Raw genomic sequence first — 21,242 nt, 5'->3', positions numbered from 1 at the left:
TCTGTACCATTACATTATCAGTGTCCAAGAGAAAGGGCAGAAACCATTTCATTATATAAAACAAACCCTGCTCTTAAATCAAGGAATTGGGAAACAATAATATGTATTACCTGAGGTCTGCAATAACTCGGCAAAGGCTAATTTTAAGGAATTAAGTTAATAAAGATAATATCTGGTAACTACACAGCCCATACTTGAAATCTTTATTTTTGTAGGTGGAACTAAGATTATGGAAATGTATTTTCAAAAATATTTTAATTATTGTCAATAACTGCATGTAAAAAAAAATGCTACTCTGTGAGGTCAAGTTCCTGCCCTCAAAGCTTTTTATCTATTAACAAGTGTCTGTATTCTCATTCATTCTGTGAATCCCTACAGATTGCCCATTTTTTAAAGAGTAAAACGCGCAGGAAAAGAGAGGGAAAGGCCCCAGTGCGCAGCCTACTTATAGTATTGACCCTTCTCAGTCTGCAGTGTTTTTCAAATAACTCTTCCACCTGAGAAAAGAAAAAGAATTTTCAGGGGAAATCACTGAATGTCACTGTAAAAACAACAGTCGTTTACTGTGCTTGTGATCCACCCCGCTTTCCTTCTGAAACCTTGTGTTATCTCTGGACACGTTAGAAACAAGTCAATTGGTTCATAGGTGAATTTTTTTTGTGGGAATTTCCTTTGGAAAAGTAAAGCGATGGCTACATCAGCTCGGGCTGGGAAAGTGTGTTTGAGCCATTCTACTTCCTCCCACATCCGTATATTCATGCCACTTCCCACCCCACCCCACCAAACCACTGCCGGACCAGCCCTCTGATCCCACACGGGAGTGCAAGAGCGCCTCTTCCCATTCTAGGCCGACTCCGATGGGTACCTCTTTGATCCCTAATTTGGCAATGTCCCAAAGCTTCCTGGCATTCCTGGTACAACGTGTGTTCTGCCTGGGCTGGAAGATGAAGAGGGGATCAAGCCACAGGGTAAACAAATAATTGGTTGTCCCAGAAGCACACACCTATTTCTCTGTACCTCGAAGAAGCAAGTTAACTGGAATGAGCTGGTGTATGGGACAAGCTCAGCCCTGGGCCCTGGCCATTATAAGCCTTTGACGAGGCTTACGTGTTGCCTTCTTATGCCTTCTAGAAAGCCTTCACCACGGCACCCAGAACTGGAGCTCTTTATTGCTGGCCACCACTCCATCAGCATCAATAAGCATTCAAGGAAATGGTGTGCAGTGAATCAACTTCTTTGGATCTTAATTTCTTTACCACTGAAGTGGGGATTGTAACGTATGGCTTCAGAGACTTCAGAGACTCTTCTACCATGTGTCAAGGAGCCTAGACACGAAACCAATTTTCTCTTTTATTTTCCCCTCAGGAGGATGATAGTTGTGTCCACTTCTCCGGTGTCTTCTGACCGCCTGAGCCCTGCCTCTCCTCACATCGGGTAGCGACACACACACACACACACACAGTGTGTGGTAGTCTTCAACATACACGTCACCACGTAATCTCTTCTCTGAAAGCATCAGACACGATTTTATTGGGCAGTTAAAGGAACACAAGCCTGCTAGATCAAAGCAGCCAACTGGTCACCCAGCCTTCCCAGAGGGAGGCTGTAGTTCATTAGAGCCCGTTGGTTAACCACATCCACCTCCCTCGTATATCAGCATGGCCAGGAAACAGATTTAGCAGTCCTGGGCATGGAAGGGAAGATCTTTCCAGGTAACCCACTGGATTAAAAAGCAGACCATGTCTTGAGAGATGAGTAAGGCTGTAAAAATCAGAGGTTCCACCAAAACCGGTTTGGCTCAGTGGATAGAGCGTCGGCCTGCGGACTGAAGAGTCCCAGGTTTGATTCCGGTCAAGGGCATGTACCTGGGTTGCGGGCACATCCCCAGTAGTTGTGCAGGAGGCAGCTGATCGATGTTTCTCTCTCATCAATGTTTCTAGCTCTCTGTCTCTCTCCCTTCCTCTCTGTAAAAAATCAATAAAATATATTTTTAAAAAAATCAGAGGTTCCTACAATCCGGGACAGCCAGCCCCCAGGCGCCCCCAGAGAGTCTCTTGTGGACATGCCGGCTCTGCTGACAACACTCTTTCATTTTTTTGTTTGCGTTTTATTTTATTCATTGTTGACAGCATTACAGATGTCTCCCACTGGCCCCCACCTTTGTCCCTCTCCACCCCGCCCCCCGCCCCACCCCAGGCCTTCGCCACACTATTGACAATGCTTTTTCTTTAAACAGATGGGTTGTTCCTTCCCAGACATTCCTGGACTAAGACCCAAACGTTCACTTTCTTTGCAAGTGTCTTTGTTGTCCGTGCTGTTTGCGTGTGTCTCCGTTCTGGCCCGGAGCACGTCGCCCTGCAGTTCTCAAAGTCGGTAACACCCGGCTTCCTGTTCTGCAGGTTGCAGGCAGGAAACTGGAAAATGGGCCACAGGAAACCTGGCCTCCTACATCTGCCCCACTTTGTAATTGCAGCTCTGGTTTCATTTTGCCTGTGTGTCACCTCTGCTTTAACCCTCAACGCGACGGCCAGATCCTGCTCTCTGAAAGAACACCACTCACTGCCCAAGAAATCTCCCCGAGGCGGGTTTCCTCCCCACAATGGTTAGCCCTATGAATTCTACGGGGGGAAAAACATACTGAGCAAGTCTAAGTGTTTTTTAGTTCTAAGTATTTTTATTCTAAAAAAGAAAAATACTAAGCAAATGCTCCTAACAGTAGTCATTTGGATCAAAAGAATAAGGAACTAGAAAAATGACTCACTCGATGGGCTAAAGCTACCACTAAGTCTCCAGTGAAGACTCATGACTTTCGTAATACTGTACACAGCAGGTGATTTTGGGTAAATATGATGACTCCTGGTACAAGGCTGCCTGGTGACTTCTAACTTGGGAGGCTTTGATACCTAACAGATGAATATGAGGTAGAGTCATAACTCATCACAGTCTCTCTCATCATCACACTGTGTAACATTAGGCTGAACTATGTGAAATTGTTGTTTTATATAGACAACCTAAAGCAGAGGTCCTCAAACTACGGCCCGAGGGCCACATGCAAATACAAATATTGTATTTGTTCCTGTTTTGTTTTTTTTACTTCAAAATAAGATATGTGCAGTGTGCATAGGAATTTGTTCATATTTTTTTTAAAACTATAGTCCGGCCTTCCAACGGTCTGAGGGACAGTGAACTGGCCCCCTGTTTAAAAAGTTTGAGGACCCCTGACCTAAAGCATGTAATAACAACAGAGAAGATACATATACACATGTATACACACACGCAGTCACACCCCCAGGGCAGTATCTTCTTCCTGTGTTTAGTCCAGGGATGGACCTTTATGAGAATCTGAAATTCTCTAGTGGGGGGGGGGATATATTCATACAAAATATACACAATTTCAGCAGGGTTTATAAAACCCTCAAAGTAATTTATAAATTTAAAATAAAGAGCCCTGCACTAAGGGAGATGCTAGCTACATTTTCCCCCAGCAATTCTAAGATTCCACGGAATTCTCAAAATTAAGGCTCACACCAAAAAATTTTTAAAAATGCATTGCTTCTTTCAATAGCTTTTCTTTTTAAATGCTTCCATTTGGCGAACGTTCACTATGTACCAGGCATTGGGCCGAGTGCCTTCGATACGCTATCTAAATGAATACTCCGTGAGGAAGTTGTGACCGAAGGTGAAATGAGGCTCCTGGCCACAGGAGTAAATGGGCAGAGCCTCCTATCTCCTACCCAGGCTCCGAAGTCCAGGTTCTTCATCACCACGCGCACTCCCTCCAGCAGAGGCCTCATTCTCATGTGCACACCTCACTGCTGCTGAGAGAAGCGTCTCCTTTTAACCTAGAGGGCACTAGCACATTCCCACTCAAATCAGGAAATTTCCTCGTTTATTTCTGGCTTTGCCCCATGGGTGACTCCAATTGTCCCAATTGGCTGTTTTAAGAAACAGACTTTGAACCCATCCCATCATTTTGTTTTTAAACCAATTTTCCTTTTAAAAACATCTGTAGCCCGGGTGGTGTAGCTCAGTGGTTGAGCATCACAACCTATGAACCAGGAGGTCAGGGTTCGATTCCGGTCAGGGCACATGCCTGGGTGGCGGGCTCAATCCCCAGTAGGGGGCATGTAGGAGGCAGCCGATCAATGATTCTCTCTCATCACTGATGTTTCTACCCCTCTCCCTTCCTCTCTGAAATCAATAAAAACATGTTTAGAAATACATAAAAAAATAAAAAGATCTGTATATGGGTTTAGCTGTGCTCCAGGTACATCCAACACTAAAGAATGAAGGTGGGCTCTTGAGAGAAAGGACATACCCTCCCGCTTCCTTCCCCCCCCCCCCCAACCCCCCCACAACCCCCGACACGGTGTGTGTACACAGGACAGAGAAACAAGATGATGAAAGTCAGAAGTGACCTAGCCTGGGCCCAGGGAGGGGCCGAGCGCCTGAGCCCATTTCACAGGATAAAGACATGAACTATGAGAAAGACTTCCCATGGGACAGGGACAGGCTGGGGACCGCGCTGACACTACCCCACAGTTCCTAGTGGGGCACCTACACCCAGCAGGGCTCTGAGTGTCCCCTTTAAAAGCAAACACCTTTGGCCCTGGCCGGTGTGGCTACATAGTTAGAGGCTCTCAGGTTCAAGAAGAGTCATCAATGACTCTTCTATTGTGTTGAAACCCAAGGGTCTCAGGTTCAATTCCCGGTCAAGGGCACGTACCTGAGTTGCAGGTTCAATTCCTGGCCCTGGTCAGGATGAATGTGGCAGGCAACCAATCAATGTGTCTCACATCAAAGTCTCTATCTATCTATCTCTCCCCCTCTCCCCCTCCCTTCCACTCTCTCTAAAAAGCAATGGAAAAACATCCTCGGGCGAGAATGAACAAAAATAAATAAATTAAAAAAATGAATAAAAACAAACACCTCTGGGGAAGCCCTGTTTCAGGTTCTAAGAAAGAAATACCTGGGATTTCATGGAGGATCTACACACACACACACACACACACACACACACACACACTGTTGTGCATTCAGTAAAATGCACTTAAAATCTTGCTAACTGTCCTGAAATTTGAGCTCCATAGGAGCTGCTTCCTAATTTCCAGTGGGTATTCCCCCATCCCCTCCTCCCCTGATCCTTATATTTCATAGGCCTTTGAATGGAAAACCTTTTACCTACATTTTTTTTTTTTTACTATTCATATTAATAAAATTTGGTCCTGTACCCAAGGGAAGGGGGTCAGAACACAGACACCGCATCTTGTCCACAGCTTTACAAGAGTTAGGCGATCTCGGGCAGGGACGCCAGTTTCTCTCCGCCTCAACTTCTTTCTCTGTAAAGCAGGGAGATGGCCAACCCTCCCCCTCCATACCTAAGTCTTACCAAGCTAAAAGCCTTTTTATGATTAAAAGTATTTTGAAAGTAAAAATCTAAGTTATCTTCTGACCAATTATCTTGTGCAAATGATCTCTAAAATACGAAGGAGGAAATGCCTCCAACTTCAATAAAGCCTTAACAGATACATGCTTAAAATCAGATTCGTCTTCACATCAGAAAATGTTTATTTGCTTAGGGACTTTGTGAGGATAATTCTACGAAAATTGAAAGTAGAGGAAATCTGCCCTACCACTGCCACTAGGATGAAATCATCGTCTCTAGTGATGAGCGTGAACGCTGTTCTCTGCTGAAAAACAAATTGGTGAAAGCCGAAAGGGTATGCCCCCGTGCGGCAAGGACACTTTTGCATGATACGAAATGATGGTGGTTTTTCCACATCCAGGAACGGAGCCGTTTCCTGCCAGAGCATCCTCCAGACTCTCCCATTGTGCTGGAACTGTAAAATCATTCTAAATCAGGACTTCCGCCCATTATGCTTCAGAGCGTCTTTCTGGGAAGGGGAGATCCAAGGCAAAAGGTAGGAATTCCTGCAGCACCACCCAATGGAAACATTAGAAGAAAAAAAGAAAAGAAAAAGGCCAGATAAAATATGTTTAAGAGAAGAAAAGAAAATCCAGGTCCTACCTCTTCTCATTAAACATCTGGACACAGCTCTTTGTCCATCAACAGCAACCCGCAACATGTCCGCGTCACAACGGCACTCTCCTCCCTCGGGCCATTCCTTCATCGCCACCGGCACAGACCTCAGCCATCACTCTCACACGGTGCACACACCCGGGCTGACACCACGGTGGTCGGGCAGGAATAAGTCCCGGGTAGGTCGGGTGTGGGCCGGACACCACCCCTTCCTCTCAGAAGGATCCGCAAGGGACCCTGGGGGCCGGGACATGTGCAGCGCTGTGCTCGCATCCCCCTCCTGCTGCAGTGTAAAGCGTTTCCGGACAGAAAGGTGACATCTGTGCACCCTCCCCTTTCCCTGGCCCCCCACCAACATCTGCACTTTCCTCCCCTCATGGCCCGTATCTCCGGTCTCCCGCCCCAAATTCCCTCCAGGGTGAGCCCTGTTGCTGCTCCCTTGTCCTACCAAAGCCACCCAGGCCCCACAGCGCCCCCAGAGGTCCATGCAGTTGTTCTCTTCTTCATTTACTGCCATCAGATCGTGTCTCATCCCCAGCGCCTGCTCCTCAGGCATGCCTGGCACATCAAGCTACTAAACGGGAACCCCTGACCCTCTGCCTCCAGCTTTCCCTCTCAGAAAGGCCCGGAGGGCGCCTGCAGAGGGTGAGGAGCCATGGTCTTCCCAGAGAAACTGTGAACTCTCCGGTCTTCTCTACTGAACTTAAAATGATAAAGTACCATTCCTTCCATCATTTCTGGATGGTTAAGTCATGAAAGAAAACTGTCCCCAACATCAGCATTCCTGGGAAAGTTATCTTTCCCTCTTCCCTGGAGTAAATCCACTGAAACTATTTTAGATGTATTTTATGGGTGGTTTTTTTTTTTAATTTTATTATTGATTTGAGAGAGAGAGAGGAAGGAAGAGGGATAGAGAGATAGAAGCATCAATGAGAGAGAAGCATAGAGTGGTTGCCTCCTGCATGCCCCCTACTAGGGACTGAGCCTGCAACCCGGACATGTGGCCTGGCCAGGAATCGAAGTGGTGACCTCTTGGTTCATGGGCCAACTCTCAACCACTGCGCCACACTGGCTGGATTTAGATGTCTTTTTAAAATAGTATATACCAAAGAGCTGATCTTGACACTGTTTAGACATATATGATGTCTTAAAATTTTACAATATAGCATACTTGAACTGCTAATTTACAAATGGCTAATAGTATTTAAACCTCCCCCGCCCCAACTTTTTTTTCTGAAATTTAACATGTGCCATAATGTGCTGGTTTGGGCAATGTCAAGACTTAGCTAGATAATAATGACATCGGGTAATCTTTGGGCCCTACTCTATACACTACCCTTGCAGAAGCGGTATGGATTTCTGGTTTGTGACATCTCCTTTAGAGATTTTACAGAAGCACAAAGAGCTACCTTGCAGGTGTGGTCACCTAAGCACGACCTGGGCACTTCCAGGCGCCTAGATCCCACGGTCACATTAGCCTCACTGCTTTTCTTCGGTGTTCTTCTCGGCAAAACTCCTGTACCGTTTAGGACACGGACATTCTGGGCATAAACATGTATGTATAAATCTGGCATGATAATATATGCACTTTGGAAGGATCTATAAAAAGACAGTGACTCTGCAGTCTTCAAAACATCATCACCTGCTCATGTGGTGGACATCTGTGGGCGCTTCAGCTGCATCGAGAGTCCTGAAGGTAGGAAGTACCCCTCCTACTGCTTTTACTCTCTCCATATGCATAGATTTCTCTTACATCTCTGTTCATGGATATCAAGTCGAGATGCATATGACAATGCCAAATGCAGAGTTTCTTCTAAATTAAAACAACTTCTATTAAAGTCCTCTTTCACAGGACACAAAAATATAAGGGCACTAAGGGGAAATGACAAGCAAAAGCCATCTCACTTTTTAACTGCATGTCTCTTTAACATCAAGCCTGACGTACAAGCAAACTCCACCCCCCTGGAACACAGGAAAAAATATTTTGATATCCCTGTTGAGTTCAGTTACTCCTAAAAAACGGTGGCAAAGAGAGACAGTGCGTGATTCCAAAATGAAATGACCTTCTCCCAATGATGCCTTATCCTTAAAACCTAATTTTTAAAAACTGACCCCCACACTGCATTGAATAAATGAAGAAAATAACAAAACTGTCCATCGAGTGGAAGACCGATGACCAGTCCATCCGTGTCACACAGAGAATGGCTGTTGGTGGCATTCACATCAAACATCAGATTCATAGTCCAGAGTGTGCTCATGGCCCTGAATTCCCAGGCAGGAACCTGCCACCCACTCACCGGGCCTGGTCCTTTTAGAAATGTCACGTACAACTTGTCCCCCTACCTACTCTTCCAATACCTGTACAACGTAATTGTATTAGCGGGACAAGACAACAGCCAGCTCCTGCTATAAATGGTCCTTTTCCCCCTTTCTATATTTTCATCATTTTGGTGCATGGGTGACCTTCTACGTCAAGTTTCTACTTTCCTACAAACAAATTAGTTCTTAATATTTAGGTTAAAAAAAAAATAAAGCAAAGGATGTGGCGAAGCCTGGAGGAGGGTTCCGTTCTTGTGGTTCAGCTCTGATTTGAATCAAAACAGGGCCATCCTCACATCTGAGCGCAGCGGCTCAGAGCTTTGGAGAGGCCCAGTCCACGTGGGCCACTTTGTGTGGCTCGAGGCATCTTCTAACACCACCTACTTTTGTAATGGAAGTGATTCCCTTTCAGGAATTATTAATACTCTTCAAAATTACTCAACTTATCCACGTGCCGTACACACAGAACAGAGAATGGGGCTAAAACGTCTACACAAGTGAATTAGGCACAAAGAACTCTGAGTGGCTGACTGAGCACTGCTTCCATTTTTTGTCTCAGCTATCAAAGATGAAGCCAGCCCATCACAGGCACTGCTGCCCTCTGCTACACTCTGAGCACTGATGCTGATGACATAGCTCTGCCTGGCGTTTAATCAGTTCCAATCCTGACCCAGATGGTACTTGGAGAATTTGTTCTAAAAGGCTTTAAAGAAAGACAAAGAAAAAAAAGCAGAGCCCTAGCGGGTGGCTCAGCTGGTTGGAGCATCATCCTGGATACCAAAAGGTTGCGGGTTCAATTCCCGGTCAGGTCACATACATAGGTGGCAGGTCAGGATGCCTACCGGAGGCAACCGATCAATCTCTCTCTCTCTCTCTCTCTCTCTCTCTCTCCCCCCCCCCCACTTCCTCTCTCTCTAAAATCAATAAAATCAATAAGAAAACATATCCTTAGGAGAGAAAAAAAAAAGCAATGCTCTCCCATCTAACAGCCTCTGTTCTAAATGCTCACCGCCTGGTGCTTGGAAAACAGGTGAGGACCTTAGCAGACATCACTTCCTTACCAACACTCACGAACTCTAGATTCCAGAGATTTCCCATTGCAAGGACATAAAGATGGAAGGGCCGCCTCTCCGGGTGGTCTTCCAAATAACACTGCAGGGTCCCTGTCCCTTCTTCGAAGTTAACAGGCCTTGCTGACATGATCAGGAATCCCAGCTTTCTCTTCTCCTGAAAATTATGGAAATACACCCACCCAAGTTCTCTCCTGAGCTCTTACAGGGAAGCAATAATTCGTTGGGGTAATGTTTAACAAACATTCCTTTATGCTCCCATCCCCTGCACAGAGCTAGGGCTCAAACCCTACAAGAGGGGCTCTGCATAGAGGAGTAACAACCGAGATCACACTGTCCCACTCTTAGACATCCCTCCATCCCTCCATCCCTCCTCTTTCTCTCTCTCTCTCTCTCTCTCTCTCTCTCTCTCTCTGCCAGTGCTTCTCTCTTTCATTTTCAAATGAACAACAAAAATGAGGGCTTGTATATTAGGCTCTAAGGGCAGACCTTCCAAACTCCAATAAGGAGACACTGGAGAAGTTAGATTTCCAGTTCACCGAGTATTCACCAGAGGAGTGTTCTTCTTCACTATCAGTGCTGGGAACTGTTCTAACATCTACAGCCCTTCTCTTGCCTAATCAGCATGCGATCCTTTCTGGGCCTGGTGTCATCATTCTGAGGACGGTGAGAACTTACAGGTACAGACAGTGTGCGGGAACCCCTGCAGTCACTCCCGGGATCAATTCCAGGGCTTGTTTTGTTGCTGTTGTTGTTTTAATCTCTCTCTGCTGACAATTAAGTGCAGGGAGAAAACGCTCCTTAGTCACACATTCTGGTAAACCAAGCTTTGATGATCAACCAACGGCTCCTTGGCAAAACCCAGTGAAATGAACAGATCCTGCCCCCCTTCCCCAAAAACAATTTAGGTCGTCATTCATCTTTTCATCATCTCCCAGACAGAGTCTTTTTTTTTTTTAATTTTAAAACTCAATCAGAAATGTCATTCATAAGTTACCAAAAGTTATAGACAGAAAGACAAAAGCTACCCACACAGGTGTTAGTGTAACTAAGAACTTATAGCGGTGGACACTGGGTGGGGCAAAAGTACGTTTACAGTTGTGAGTGCTCGACACACTTTAACCTTGCGTGATTATCTACAAATTACTGTATTATTTCCCATACAAACAACTGTCAACCTACTTTTACCCCACCCTGTATTATGGAATTCAGCCCAAAGGAACTATGAAGACTTGACCAATTAAAGTCTTGATAAAGGTTTAATGATGGTTGCTACAGAATGATTCATTTTACTAAGGAAAGAACTTCTTTCACGCTATACTCTCCTATGAATTATTTAACTGTGAACCAACCATTCTTTGTGGAACACTGATATCAACAACAGGGCTAAGGTTGGCCACTCCGATATTCAACAAACTAACCTGACTTCTGTACATCTACTGTTCTTTAAAGTCTGGACAAAACCTCTGGAAAACGAGATATTCTCTATAGAGGATCTTCTTGGTTGTCTTTATGGGTTAAGCAAAAGATACGCCTGTTATTAATCCAACTAATTTACTGTCTAGGAAAGAGCTGGATTTATGCATGTCGACAAAGTGCTTTGTCCAGTTCAACAGCAAAGTGGGGACGGGGGTGGGGGGAGGAATGGGCTATTCTGGCAAGTTGTTTCCCCTTCAGATTGTTTTTAATTCAATGAGTGCCAGGTTTTGGACAAAGTGCTGGGATAAATACAAGAATGAGAAAAACAGATGCAGGCCCAGAGGGAGCTGACAGACCGATGTGCGTGACAGATATGAAACACATCATGGCACCTATGTGTATAGATATCCCTCCCTGTCCGAATTGAATGGATTCAAGAGTTTGGACAGTGATTTTGGATAATGAGGGATATGGCACTTGGTTCCTGAGTTGGAGATAAGGAGCATTCATGAATAATGAGGGACACCAACCCTATTTCCAGAATCCCTATCTGAAACTGTTCAGTACCTGTGTTTGGGAAGTAAGAATTTGGAGAGCGAGAATTCAGGTCATGAATACACGTACGAACAGACCTGTGGTGAAGGCTTGGAAGACCAGGGACAGATGACCAGGGGAGATCTAGTCTGGGGGACCAGCAAAGGCTTCCTCCAGGAAGAGATGGGTGAGCTGATGACTACAAATTGGCTGGACAAAGCAAAGTGAGAAAAATTGATGGGAGTGGGGGGCACGGAAGGGAATTCCTAGGACAGAAAACAGCACTGGGAAAGGCCCAGTGGACAGAGGCTACATTACATACTGGAGGAACTGAGGAAGGGCTAGTGCGGCTGGCCCCAATCACAGCTGGGAGCTCACACTAAGGACTTAGGTCTTCATCCTCGCTGAAGCCATGGCGAGGTTTTAAGTGGAGGAGAGCCAAGGTCAGGTCTGTGTTTAAAGGGCTGCTCTAGTCTGTGGGTGGAGAAGGGAATGGGAGGGGGTGAAAGGGAACGGGGGGCCCATCAGACACTGCCGTCCAGGATGGAGATCGTTTCAAAGACTCTGGGAAGGAAGGAGTAGGGACTTCACCTGGTGATGAAAACCTTCCCTGGGCCTACTCAGCACCCAACCCAGAGTCAGTACCTGGTGTCCCCCCAGAATTAGGCAACTGTGGTGCTTGTCACAACCCTCAAGAAAAGGAGGAGAGGTAAGCACAGCAGCTGACACTGACCCTCACATAGGTGATCCCTATTCAGGAAGGGGCCAAAATGGGGTTGAAGGGGAACGTTTTGGGGAACCCCTTTTCCCACCCCAAAACAGCAGTTTAAATTGCTGTATATGTCTAAAAGTCAGCTGTTTGGGGATGACAGCAAAATTCACATTACACCTTCACAACTCTCAGAAGAATTCAAGTTCTTTACTCCAAAAAGGTAGTACAATCAGACTTTGCCTTGAAAGCCTCTCTGACTCACTTCACCCCCCAGCCAGGGAAACTTAGGTTGAGGAAGATGAAGTGATATCCTCTCAACCCAAGTGGTTTGGAGGCGATCTACTTTTCCCTGCAGCATGTATACAGGGTGTCCCCCCAAAAAATGTATACACACGTTAACAGCTGGTAGCTCAACTGATGTTTCTTTCTTTTCAGATTTAACCCTTTGGAGTTAATAATGGATTAAAAGTGTGTGTACATTTTTTTAGGACACCCTGAATTACTTTTGGCTAACTTAAGTGATCAAAAAAATGTACAAGAGACACTTCCTCTTATCATATAATAAGGAAATTCACACCAACTCATGACTTATTTTTAACCGTACAGATGAAATAAAAATACTGCATCATTTTATCAAGATGTTCTGGGGTTGAATAACCTACATGGTAGAATGGTGAAACTGCCATAATATAATTTAAAAAAAAACAACAGCCAGGAATGTTTTGGAGTAATGGAAATATTCTCAGTTTGGAGGGAGGGGGTAGGGATTACACAAGTGTATACATTAACGTTTAAAATCGGTGTTTTCATGTGTGCAAATTATACCTCACATTTTTTTTATTTACCTCAACTTCTTTTTTTAAAAAAGGGCACCAAGGGTCTCAGATTCCTTATTCTGCTGCTTGCAACAGAAGACCGCTAACACTAGTGATGGGGTAGGCCTGATGCATACTTATCTGATACTTTCTCTAGAGGTCTAAGAGGAAGCATCAGATAAGTGTGCATTATACCCCAACACTCCCACGTTTGTGCATGGAAAATTAGGTTCTGCTAGATATAGTAGCTCTAAGAATACTTAAGATAATGTGTGTGTGTTAGAACTTTTTAGAGCATGTGTGTAATAAATAAAATTCATTTTGTCCAATTCAAATTGGAATACATTAGCATAACCAAAACCTTAATGTCTTTAAAAACATACAAATAAATCTCACTGCCACATTAAAAATAATCCCATTCAATTCTTACAATAATTCCGTAATTACTTTCCAGAAAATGGAATTAAAAACACATAAAGTAGTCAGTGAGCTAACCTCTCCTGGCAGTTCAGACCAAATTCCAATTTATCGAAATGACCAATTCCAAGTTTATTTTTGAACTGCTGACATGTATGTAAGTTTCCAGTAATGGATGCAAGGCCATTTTTATTTTGGTGCAGATAGGAGTCATGCGGAGTCAGATATCTGCATGGAATCGTTACTTAAAAGACAAAATAATCTACCATTCTTGAAGGCCCTTAGGGTTTGTTAACAGAAGGTTACCCACACACAGGCTGACAACTCAGTTTACTAGGGCTGCATGCAAGGTGGCAAAAAAAACAGCGTTTTCATGGTCTCCCTGCCGTGGTTTCAACCCAACTCAAACTGGCCATGGGCAATAGCAAACCTTGAGCTGAAAACCCACTTAAAATACCAACTTCAGAGTTTGAAAACTCTACTGATATCAAATGAAACAGTGCTAAATAAAGAGTTGTCCATGTGTGCAAGAGGCACCTCCTCCCCCCTCCGATAGTTAGGTAAATTCAAGGTGTATTTTTGGTTTAACCTAGTTTCTTTTTTTCATCACTGAACATTCTATTTTGATGTGTAGTGTCCTGGACTTCCTGTTACTACATCTTGATATTCTCCTGCAAATCATGATTCATTCTTAAATCATAGAGAAACTCAGCAAAATCCCAAATTTCACACCACATATGAATTCAGTCTTTTCAAGAGGACAGCATTCTTAGAACATTACTCGGAGCCACAAAGACAAAAACACTGAGCATGTCCATGTCGAAATTATGTCAATCTACTGTTGAATCAACACATTTATTAGATCAATAAATACAAGCTCTATGTGTGGTCACTTTGGTCTTCATACTAGTTATTAAAATGCTGCACGATACGTAAAGTGAAAATGAGTTACAAAACAGAAAGCATAGTGTGACCCCAGTTAAAAAGGCTACATGTGTGCCTGTGCGTGTATATCTGTGTATGTACACACACGCACATGCATTTATAAAACCAGAAAAATATACACCAAACGTTAACAGTGGGATTATGGGAGATGTTTATATTGTTCTTAATGACTCTCTAAATCTCCCTATGATCATTCACATTCGTATTTTTATAACAGAAAAAACAACAACTAACCTTTCAAAATTGTGTTATGCTAGCATGGTCTCAAGTGCATTATAATTCAAACTATGAAGGCAAAGAGGAATTATGGATAACTAGGGCATTAAGAAAAAGAAAAACCAACTCTAGCCTGAAACATACAGAAAAATCTGACAGGAGTGGGGGCCTTCCTTCAAATGACCTGGGCCACTCACGTGTATGTGTAGGTGCAGGCCCTTAAGAAGGGGCACAACCAGAACTGCAGTGGGAAGGCCAGGGAGGGTTGGGGGGCAGGAGGGAGGGGAGTAAGAGATCAACCGAAGGACTTGTATGCACCCATATAACCATAACTAATGGACATAAGACACTGGGGGGTAAGGGAGGGCAGGGGCTTGTCAAGGGCGGGGGGGGAAAAAAGGACACTTATGTAATACCCTTTGTAATACTTTAAGCGAAAAATAAAAAAAAAAAGAACAACTCTGCCAACTAAAAAAAAAAAAAAAAGAAGGGGCACAACCAGAACGGACAGAGAATAGATTTCTTCTAAAGTTTAACGGGGAACCCCAGGCCTGGGAAACATGGAGATGGCTAGGTCACTCTCTAGGGCTGCAAAGGAGCAAAGCTATTTGAAGTGTTTGGGTTTATCAATAGGGAATGCTCTGCAACCATATTGGTTTTTGAAGCAGAGAGATATATAAATACAATTGGGGACCACAGGACATACAAAACTCAGTATCTGACAGCTAGGAAAGGAGTATTGTAAATTTATATGCACTGCCTGGAAGTCCTTTAAAACCAATTTCAGGAAAAGATCCAAGTTCCAAAAACTTATTACAAATATAAATTCCGATATACGACCTCAGAGTTACATTTACTGTATACGAGCACTTTTGAATTACTAATTTTTTAAATAAGAAAGAGAGGAGGTCTTTAGTCAATGTTTAAGAAACTTCAAAATTCAAATGGGGCTAGAAAAAACAACCTATCACTGATCTCCCCTATCTGGGCTATTGCCATTCTGGTCCAAAATAGCATTAGCACCAAGGGAGTGAGGTTCAGAGATGGTCTAACAGGTACACCGCCACAATGCCTTCATTTACATGTCACACTACTGCATGTTACTGACCAAAAAGAGAGAGAAAGTGAGAAAAAGTCCGTGCATATGTGTTAAGTATGAGGCAGAAACGGGCAACTGATGAGTTTTAAATGTTCACTGAATGAATGCACATGAAAGAGTTATCATCATCACCGTCATTAATGGGAACAAGAGTTGTTCAATCTGGAAACTACTGACAATTTGGGCTGGAAAATTCTTTTTTTGGGGGGGTGGGGGGATGTCCTGTACGTTGTTGGCTGTGTAACAGCATCCCTGACCTCTACCCACTAGGTGCCAATAGCACCCCAGGATGGTTATCACAACCAAGATGGCTCCAGATACTGCCATATGCCCCCTGAGAGGCAAAATTACTCCCAGGTGAGAAGTATCCACATAATAACTTATTGGAATGAAGGCTTCTAATTACCTCCTTTTAATTTCGAAGGAAATGGAGTCTTGAGAGAATATTTACAACCTCCGTCCTTAAGAAATGCTCATGCAGAATGCTGTTAGCTTCGCAAAGCTTCTTTTCTTATCTATTTATTGTAAGTCCTGTTATCCTACTCACGGCTCTCAATGCAACAATTTAGTGAGCACCTACCCTGTGCCAGGACATCCCGTACTCATGTCCATTGACTCAACCTGGTCGGGCTGGTTAGGCTGTTTTTAGGACATGCTTTGCTACCATAAAAAAAATGCCAACATCTTAGAAACCCTCAAGACAGCAGAACATCCTTGTCAATAAAGGAGCCCTACAGTTCCAATAGGGTTCCTTCAAATTCTTTACCCTTTTTAGTAACTCTACACATCTTCATCATATAAAGGTTTTTTTTTTTAAAAAAAAAAAAACGGGGGTGGGGGGGGGGGGGGTTGGCCAGAAGGCCCTTGCTATATTTGGCATAGTAATACCATCAGGGGTTTTTGCAGGCAGGATCATTACTGGAAACTCTAAAAACACTTATGGACCATCTTCTTAACTGTCTGACCCATGTGCCCTCCTAACACAATTTGTCTTTTATAATGCCCATAAATTGAAACTCATAACTGACCTTTCCCAAATAAATGTGTCACACACAGAGAGAGAGAAAGGGAGACAGATCAGAGGGCATTGTGTCTGGCAACAAGGCAATGAGGCTCAGAAACCGATTTGAGCTCATTAATAGATGCCTGGAACATGCTTGGTTTCCCATCGCTTCCGCGTCCTCCCCCCCCCCCCCCCCCCGCCCCCTCCCGCCTCCCCAACAAAGACTGAAGCTCAGCCGCGAGAGGATGGGTGTGTAGAGCTGCTTAGGCAATAGAAACTTCACACACACAACTGGGAAAGAAAAACCTGTAAGTCCGAAATCCAAAGTGACTTCAAAGTTTTCAAAGACACGACCCTGAAAAGGCTCGGCTGGCGGCTGCACCTCGAGGTAAATAAAGCCGTGGCTTGTCTCCCCTCTCCAGCGCAGGGCTCGCCCGCCCGACGGTGGCTGCACAAAACCCCTCCTGTGCGGAGCAGCGGAAACTCCTAATGAGATTAGTTGGTGTGTGTGCAGACATTACTTAGCAATGACTAAAGGGGCTCTCTCTTCCTGCAGCAGCCAGTGGAAAATTCAGGGAACTTTTTCCCCCTGCAGCAGCAGAATCCCTTTAACCCTCTCCCCAGCCAACTCCAAAAACAACTCAGCCTCCCCCTCACCCCCCCTCCCGCCTGGGGTGCTGGGGGTGGGGGGAGAGTTAAAGACCGGCCAGGGGCTTCCAAACGCGGGAGGCTGGGAGGGGGCCGGCGGGGAAGGGGCGGGGGACCCCTCCAACACTACAAAGGAAACTGTAAAAGGCACAAATACATAAACCTGAGAAGGAGCAAACCACAGTTTCTTTGTGAGCTCCTCTAGTGAGTCATTTTCAAGATGCTGTCTGCTGCCAGTTTCAAAGCGGAAGCGCATGGCAATTAGTCTTGCAGTTTCCAGACAAGCCAGAAACTCTCCCGACACTCGTTTTATTTTTTTTTTTCCGAAAAAGCCCCTTTTGCAGTTTCTGAAATAACATTTCTTGCTCCCACCCCCACCCGCTGCCTAACTGCAGCTTGTCCTCAGGATGATTCAGGTCAGAAAACATTAAAACCAAGACCTCTTCTTTTTCTCTTGGAACTCTTGCAAAATTTTTCATTTCCCCCTCCCCAAAAAAGTGCCGTAGCGTTACAGGCCAACACTCCGTTGGAAGCCGACGAGCCCCTTCCTAAGGAGCTGGCGGTGCCTAGACCATCTACTGTCCCGTCCTCCACAACCGTGTCCGTCAAGGCTCCGCCGGCTTTTAAAGGTCCGGCTGGGCGTGCGCCTGGGACGGTGACCCGACGGGGGGTCACCTGCCGAGCGCGAGGACACGGCCTCCAGCCCTGCGCCTTCGCGCCGCACACCCTCCGCCGGCCCTCTCCACTCCCGTCTCCCTTCCCGAATCCGAGCATCAGTGCCACTGCCTCCCCAAGGGGCGCCCCAGCTGGCAGGTCAGCGGTGGTCCAGCCTCCGGGCACGCAGCCTGCTCCAGTCACCGTTCCTCCTAAGGTCCCCCAACCTCACCGTCCCCTACACCCCCAGCGCGCCCCTCCTCCGGGCTCAGCGCAGCCTCAGGGCCCGGGTACCGCCAGGGCAGGGTCGCGGCAGCCCCCGGCCCCGCGCGCGGACCGGCGCGGTGCTCCCGCTGGGTGGGCGGCGGCGCGGGCACCCGAGCATCCCGGCTGCGCCCCCTCCCCGCGGCCTCCTCCCCAACCCCGGCCCGCAGCTCATCCCGCGGCGCCCACCGCCCAACCCCCACCAAGCCGAAGAAAAGAAAAGGGGGGAAAAAACGCCCCCAACGAAACTTTGCAACTGTCCCAGCAACAGGCAGAAGCCCTGCTACCTACCCAGATGTGGGGGAGCTTTCGAGATCCTTCTTCGGGGGAATTTCTAGGAGGAACCGGGCGAAAGCCCCCGACTTTCCATGCTGACAGGCGTCTGCAGACGGTCTGTTGCTCTTGTAATGAGATCCTGATTTTTCCCCCCCTTTTTTTTTCTTTCTCTCGCTCCTCTTTTTTTTCCCCTCTGGTGTGTGTGAGAGCAGGAAGTTGGAGCAGTCAGGCCGAGCCGGCTCACTTCCTTTACTGCATTATTCCCCAGGCGGTGTGCAGTCTGTGTAAACAGGCTTTTCCGCCCCGCGCCGCGCGCCCCGGCCGCGGCTGTGCGCCGGGGCTGGCCGCCCAGGCCCGCGCATACTCCGCCGCCTCGGCCCCGCGCACTCGCCCGCACCGCGCCGCGCGCCCCCGCGCCCCCGCCCGCCGCGCGCCCCGCTTCCTGCTCGGCCACCCCAGGGGAGGAGCCACCAGACCCTACGATTCTCCCAGCGGCCGCAGCCCCTCCCCACGGGGGGCGGGGGTGCAACTCGGCCAGAAACCCAGGGAAGCCGCCCCCGACGCGCTCGGGCGATGACCCTCACTGGAGGCGGAACCGGGGATCCCTCTTCTCCCCCAGGAGTCCCTGCGCTGGGGACTGCGCTGGGCACTGGAGTGGGGTCGAGCCTGCCCAGTTGGCCTAAGTGGGGAGGCCCGAAGTGGGGAGGCCGCCGAACTTGCTGTTTTCTGTCCGCCGGGATGAAAGAGTTGGGGGAGGGAGTATCGGGAGTGGGGTTCAGGGTTTGGTTGCTCTGGGGAAAAGGCTGCTTTTATCGTGGGAGGGGGCGTGATTGCTTAGGATGAGAAGATGTTGGGTGTGCAGAAACGGAGACACGGTTTCGGTCTGGGATTTTTTTTTTTTTAAGCCAGCGCTCAGAGTAGGGGGCCCACTTTGGGGAAAAGGATGCGAAGCCATAAACTGGAAGCCAGGATTCTCCTGGAAGAGACCTTTCTGGCCGTTCACTATGGCCTACCCTTCCCTGCCTGCTATGGAGCTTCGGAGGGAAACGACCGACCGGTGACCACGGGCCCGAGTGATTGAGGCTTAAGAGGGAGGCTCGGTGGTCTCAAAACGGGACCCCTCGCCGCAATATCCTTCAGGGACGGCCCACCCCACAGGGCTCAGGCCCAGCTCAGACAGGAGAGCTTGCCCATGGCCCTGAGGCTGAGAAGAAGGGGGAGGGGGCCTAACTTCCGAACCCCCAGCCCTGTGCTCTAACCCCCAACTGCTCACCTTCCAGAGCCCTCCATTTCCAAGCCTCCACTCCTTGGCAGCTCGGACCAATGGTTCTCAAACTTGAGCGTGCACCGCAGCACGTGGGGCGGGGGCTCGTGAAAACACTGGCTGCCTGGCCTCAACGGCCGGAGTTCCTGCCTGATTCAGCGGGGCTGGGGACGTTTTCAGCCCTGGCTAATTTAGAATTACCCAGGGAGTGTTTTCAAACCCAAACCAATTCAGTCAGATTCCCTGGGGTCAGAGAGTGAGTCCTTTAAGGACCGCATTCTCAGACTTCCTACACTTACTTGTTTATCTTTGTAATCTTTCAGAGAGTGTGTTTGTTTGCCTACTGTGGGCCTCTAAAGGCCAGGGTTGTGTTTTGTATCTAGTCTTATCTAACCGGCCCCTACTCTGCGCTCCTGTCGCTCCTGTCGGAGCACCTGCCTCAGAGGACAGGCCAGTTCACCTTTGCTTCCTGCTGGTGTGGATGTTCACTGAGAGGTGCGACCAGACCTCAGAGAAGGGCAGGGGGTCGGGCAAGGCAGGAGAACAGGGCCCAGGAGAAGCTATGGGGAAGAGGGCTGTTGATCACCCCCTGATTTTTCACAGCTAATTTTCCACTTTAGGGATTATCGCTTTAATCCCTAGTAGGCTTGTCCTGTCACTCAGCAGAGTTCACTCTGTGTCCCGTACCACGCAGCTGGCTGTGGACTGGGAGAATGTATTTATTATCCTTATCCAGGAGAAATAAAATCTCACACACACAATTAAGAACACCATGTTGCTTTTTTTTTTTTTTTTTTTTTAGTATTTAACAACGCCAAACACGTATATTTTCAACCAGTGGCTTTCATGCTTTTTATTGCATTTTTTTACAACAAATCTTTGTGGACTATTAATATGTAAAACATACAGGGTGTATGTATGTGTTTTTATCAGGCCGTTTAATTGTTTTGAGGAAATGCCTCCTTGTCTAAAGTACTTCTGAAAGAAACACTTAAAAGTTTTTCTGGTGTTTTTAAATCAGCGATTTTCAACCGGTGTGCCAGGGCACACTGGTGTACCATGAGAATTTTTAAAACATGCAATACCTGACTATTTAGTCAGGGGCACTGATCTATTTTCCTTAGGTTGTCAAATACAAAAATGGCAATAGCCAACACAATAGCCGCCTGGTATGAATGAATTAAAGTTATACCTATTTGTCAGATTGGCAAAAATATGTATTTTTGTGTGTCGCAGAATTTTGATAGATTATATGTGCCATGAGATGAAAAAGGTTGAAAATCTCTGTTTTAGAATGTCCACACCCGTCCTCCATATGAATGAGGAATTCAGAGCTGACTCTGTTCTTCCTAAAGGCATGGAAATCACTTTTACTTTTAGGTGTCCACAGCTGCTGTCTTTTGCATTCTAAGGGAACACTGCTATCTTAGTGTGGGCTGCTATAATGAATACCATAGAATGGATGGCTTAAATGAGAGACATTTATTTCTCACAGTTCTGGAGGCTGAAAAGCCCAAGACCAAGATGCCAGCAAATTGGATTCTTGG

At 46.5% G+C, this 21,242-nt stretch overlaps 1 protein-coding gene across 2 annotated transcripts in view; it reads right to left on the bottom strand.

Annotated features, from left to right (window-relative positions):
• Positions 1 to 18,817, bottom strand: part of ELK3 (ETS transcription factor ELK3) — a 63,978-nt gene extending 45,161 nt beyond the window's left edge. For both annotated transcript variants that reach the window (XM_070410859.1, XM_070410860.1), the window contains exon 1: positions 18,447 to 18,817. The gene's annotated coding sequence lies outside the window, so the exon portion shown is untranslated. The remainder of the gene's footprint in view (positions 1 to 18,446) is intronic.
• Between the last annotated feature and the right edge of the window lie 2,425 nt (positions 18,818 to 21,242).

The sequence above is a fragment of the Myotis yumanensis genome, unplaced genomic scaffold (genome assembly GCF_028538775.1).
Source record: "Myotis yumanensis isolate MYYU_CA2020_CCGP unplaced genomic scaffold, mMyoYum1.0.hap1 SCAF_3, whole genome shotgun sequence".
In the NCBI taxonomy this organism is placed as follows: Eukaryota; Metazoa; Chordata; class Mammalia; order Chiroptera; family Vespertilionidae; genus Myotis; species Myotis yumanensis.
Note: the sequence above shows the minus strand (reverse complement) of the source record. Positions and strands in the feature narration are given on the sequence as shown.